This window comes from Asparagus officinalis, chromosome 5, assembly GCF_001876935.1.
Source record: "Asparagus officinalis chromosome 5, Aspof.V1, whole genome shotgun sequence".
Taxonomy (NCBI): domain Eukaryota; kingdom Viridiplantae; phylum Streptophyta; class Magnoliopsida; order Asparagales; family Asparagaceae; genus Asparagus; species Asparagus officinalis.
Window position 1 is genome coordinate 65005720 of NC_033798.1, and position 5773 is coordinate 65011492.

Genomic DNA, 5773 nt, shown 5'->3' on the forward strand with positions numbered 1-5773 from the left:
GAAAGAACTACGAGAATGGCACGGAATTTGAATCCCCAAATCGAGATCATATCTTTTATTCGTCGTCTCATATGTTTAGGGGACTAAATTTGAATTTTAAACCACGGCGTCGGATACCACGGGAGTCACGGGGCTATTTTTTTAGTGTGCTAAATCTTTGGGTGTTTCATTTTAGCCCCGCTATTTGTTCGTATTCACACATTTCAATTATGTGCGAGCTCCAAAGATCTTTGTATGGTCTCAAGCAGTTTCTGTATGCTTGGTTTAGGAAACTAACTGAAGTTGTTTGATCCTTTGGCTTACATAGGAGTAGCAATGGTCATTTAGTTTTTTTTTTTCAAAATTGAGGGGGTCATAAGATATTGATGGTGGTTTATGTTGATGATATTGTGATCACAGGTGGTGATGATAAAGGCATTACAGAATTGAAGACATATATTGGGAGCAAAGTTTGCACCAAAAACTTAGGAAGCTAAAATATTTTCTTGGAATTAAGGTAGCATGATCTTCTCCTCAAGGTATTAATTTTGTTACACAAAGATAGTATCTTCTTGATATGCTTGATGATGCGAAGATGTCATATTTTAAGCCTATTATTTCTCATATGGATCCAAATGTAAAGTTATTTCCTAGCCATCGGGAGTCATTTTCTGATCCAGGATGCTATCGCAGATTAGTTGGTAAGTTGAATTACTTAACAGTTACCAGATATGATATTTCCTTTCCCGTGAGCGTGATCAGTTAGTTTATGGTAGACCCAGAGATTACCATTGGAGTGCAATTATGCATATTTTTCGATATTTGAAGGCTACACCAGGGAAATGAATTATGTATAAGAACTTTTAGCATTCCAATATAGTGGGATTTACATATGTTGATTGGGCTGGATCATCAAGTGATCATAGGTTAACTTAAGGATTTTGTGTGTTTGTTAGGGGCAATTTGGTTTCATAGAAAAGTAAAAAGTAAAATGTTGTTTCACATTCAAGTGCTGAATCTGAATATAGAGCTATGGCTAACACTACTAGTGAGTTAGTATAAATAGGTTTCCTTCTTCAAGAGTTGGGATATAAATCTAAGGAACATGTAAAGCTCTACTGTGATAACAAGGCTGCTATTTATATTGCTAACAATCTAGCCTTTCATCAGTGGTCAAAGCATATTGAAGTTGATTGCCACTTTGTTCGAGAGAAGGTTGACGAAGCGGTTATTGATACAGTACATATGAAGATTGGTTATCAACAAACAGACATATTTACTAAGCCATTGGGAAGGATTCGCGTGCAGTATATTTATACCAAGTCGGGCATGTATGATATATATGCTCTAACTTGAGGGGAAGTGTTGAAAAAGTCACATAATGTATCTATTGCGTGCTTCTTTATATAGGTACACAATAGGGGCAATTCAATAATTTGTATTTTATACGGCAAGGATATAATATGTATGAGATGAGGATCTAGTACCTTATCTCATTACATTTTCTCCCCAAACATGAGTGTTCATAAAAAGTAAATCATGTTGACCTAAACTAAAATATTGAAAATAAAAACTACAACGAACCTATCCACAGTTCATTCGAAGTATAATTCTAGTCACAAATCAGCATGGAAAAGTAAATCATGTTGAGGTAAACTAAAATCCCAAAAATAAAAGTTCATAAAATTATATAGAAAAAGAAAGTTTAGAAAAAGAAAAGAACCTAGAGTTCACAATGTATCGATATTCACAATGCGAGGTGATAAGGGGTAAATAAAACAAAGTTGCAATTGAATAACTATCAAGTTATAGTATAGAAAGATGTTGATCCCCTGAGAAATGTGTTGTAGGAAATAATCTGAATTGGTTCGTAGAGTTTTGTGTGGACAAATAGGAGCGAAAGTGTAGAGATATAAAGGGTGAGTGATTATTTGAAAAATAAAAAAACTAGATTGAGAGGAGAGAAAGAGAGATGAAAAAAATTAGAGAAAAATAAAATCAAGAAAACAAATAAAAGAAAACAAAGAATAAAATGGAAAAGAACAAAATCAATAAAGAGAAATTTGACCACAAATATGAAGATCACAACAAGTAAAAGATGGAGGAAATCAATTAGAGAACTGAAGAGTCTAGAATTGAATCCACTAGTTGAATTCATTTATGATTTAAAAACTACTCTTATTTTATCATATTTTATTTTAGATTTATTAAGCATAGAGTATCAAACCACTTAAGGAAAATATAATCTATCAAATTATCGTCCAAGTAAAATCAACATTCATGAAAAGAATAATAACTAGATATTTCTTCTAGAATTCATAAGCATAACCTATCACTCCATTCAAGATAACTAAAATCTTGCATGAAAACTCGGCCTCGTACTCGTCGACTGATCGACCCCCTTGCTTGAGCTCGACAAATCTACGTAGGAGCTCATCTTGGGCCGACTGAGGAAAATACTTCCTATTGAAGCGATCCGTGAACGTTTCCCACAGAATCGGCCTCTCTACGATCCGTGAACGTTTCCCACAGAATCGGCCTCTCTAGGTGTGTCTTCTCAGCAGCCCACCAGATTCTAGCTGTATCCGTGAGCTAGGTGTGTCTTCTCAGCAGCCCACCAGATTCTAGCTGTATCCGTGAGCTGAACATCCATGAGATCTACCTACTCTATAAGGGGAATATGAGTCACCAAGAGGGTAGTCTCCGTGACCTTGAGGAACTCCTCTGCTGGTAAAGGTCCCTCGGCACCAGTAAAGGAAGGAGGCCGCATATATCGAAACTCTCTAACACCAGGCTCCGAGCAAGGTGGATGCTGGTGCTGAGGCTCCTGCTGCAAATGCCCAGCTAAGAACAGCTGGTTCGTCACCAGCCCCTAAATCATCGCTAAAAGTTGCTGCGGATCTGCTTCAGGCATCTGACCACTGCCACTGGATGGGTTACCATTACTACGAGTACCCACCATGGTTCTGAAGGAAACGAGGATCAAAAGGATAACTAAGGTTAAGATCAAACAATATATTTGGAAAAGAGGGACTAAAACATAGTTATTAAGATAATAATATAAGAACTTAATTATAGTCTTACGGATGGAAAATGATATGTAGTTGAATCGTCCAATACATTCTTACTAGTGGGAACTCGGGACCGTGACCTGCATGGGCCACCACTAAAGCCTGTCACGCCCCGCTTCCCAAAATACCGGGGAATCGGAGCGTAAACAAGCCCGCGACGTATTAGATTAAGAAGAAATATAATATTATTATTTTTTCTTTTCTTCTCAATCCAATACGCTAAGCGTCAAATATACAAATCTCGATCACAGGTGCCCGATCACAAATAGTAAGAATATAAAGACAACCCAGAATAAGAAATAAACATATCATCAACAGATCATCCCAGCCATAAAATATAGGTTCAACATACCCTTACTACAACAACAGTTCAACTAGAAAATAAGAAATACATAGTCCATAATAAAAGGAAATACTAACAATATAACCACAACCGACACCAGCTAAAGAAAATATTATAATAGTGTTCTATCAGCTACTATAGAAAGAAAAGCACGTCTAGACTTTAGTTTGTTCTTCCACTCCATCGAAAGGACACTCTGGCTGGGTATACTCCGGCTCGGGTGCATCATCGAACTGAACATGTTCGTCTCCTAAGTCTGACGTACACTAGAGAAAACAGGTGTATGTCAGCGTGTATGGCACACGGCAAGATCTCACATGAACAAATAAAACGGTCGTATGACTCATGCTATGACAGTAATAATACTAATATGAAGGACAATGGTACATGCAACTGGAAATCTAATGATAACATACAGCTGTGTGGAAACGGTAACTAGGTCGAATACTAATCATCCTAAGACTCACTGGTCCATCTCTCAAATAGGTCCAAGTTTGCATTACCGGAAGACTAACTGTTCACCATCCCCTACGCGCATCCAATCCCGAAAAACAGGCGGCTATAGGACTACACGCAATCTGATCTCGACCCGGTCCGGACTTAGGCAAAGCTCAGGTGACGAAACAGGTCACGGATCCAAGTGGTGAAACAGGTCACTTGGTCCATCAAACCAACCCCAGGATGAAACAGGTCTCTGGTGCGGCCTGGAAGTTAAGTAAACAATCACATTCGATCATGCGAACTAAGACTTTCCCAACCCAACTCTTTTCGTTTTTCTCAGTCAACCCAATCACATTCGATCATGCGAACTAAGACTTTCCCAACCCAACTCTTTTCGTTTTTCTCAGTCAACCATAATCTTCACTGAAACTCGGGTTCACCACCTAACTCAGTCAACACACTCACACATGTCACTAAGTCTGTTCATGATGCACGAGGCCACTAAGTTATGAACCACTAAGGTTCTCAACACATCAACAGATCATGAATATAGTAAGGCATAATAAACATGATTACGCAGGTTTATGAAGCAGACAAGAGAACTATAATGTACATGAAATGCATAAACAATTACAGCATGAAAATAATACATGAGTGGACTTTATTATTATCTTACCGCTGGATATCCGAATTTCTCATACAAATTATCTGTACTTACGTATTCTCTAATATAATAATATAGTAAAAAGAAATCTAGAAACCGATGTCGTTTTGTGTATGAAATGTCGCGCTCTACGACGAACAGCCATATTATCATAAATAATAATATTCTTTTTTCCAAAAATTATTCTTTAAAACTATTTCTCATTATAACTAATTAAAAATAAAAAAGATTTATATAATATAACATAAAATTTCCTTTCGGCATGAAAAATAATATTCTTCTATTATATAAATTTCCTTAACTAATTTCTTTTTGATAAAATTCCATAAATTATAATTTAGCACATAACTGGTCGTTTCATGTCCGGAATTCTTAAAAATGCAATTAAAATATTATTAATCTAATTTTCACGATGCGCTCGTAATCTTCATTCCACGCAGATATTCAAAAATATGTATTAACCATGATAATAATTTAAACATTTTAAATTTTTTTCCAAAAATTATTCTTTAAAACTATTTCTCATTATAACTAATTAAAAATAAAAAAGATTTATATAATATAACATAAAATTTCCTTTCGGCATGAAAAATAATATTCTTCTATTATATAAATTTCCTTAACTAATTTCTTTTTGATAAAATTCCATAAATTATAATTTAGCACATAACTGGTCGTTTCATGTCCGGAATTCTTAAAAATGCAATTAAAATATTATTAATCTAATTTTCACGATGCGCTCGTAATCTTCATTCCACGCAGATATTCAAAAATATGTATTAACCATGATAATAATTTAAACATTTTAAATCATCATACTAACAACAATATTACCACAAAATAATTTATCTATATCTAAACACGATATTAATCATTAATTAAAAGCAAGATGGATGCGAGATCTTGCCTCGGTGTATTCGTCGAACGTGTCAATGTCGACGTGCGAGATCAGATCCGACGTGGGGCACGGCGTCAGGAAGAGCTCCGGCGAGGGCTGCGGTGATGGGGTAGTGACGAACTCGGCAGCGGCGAGCTGGGGCTGGAGCTCGGAATGGTGACGTATGCAGCAAGCGGAGGAGGAGACGGGGGAGAGCAGAGCTCTGTTGGCATGGTGACGACGAGGGCTGAGCAGACGGGTAGGGAAGCTTGACGGTGACGGAAGCGGAGCAGGAGGGCAGCAGGGGTTCGGGCGGTGACAGGGACTCGACGGGGAGATCGGCGCTGGGCTTGGTGCGGAGACGACGACGAGGCGAGGTCAGAGGCGGAACTAACGAC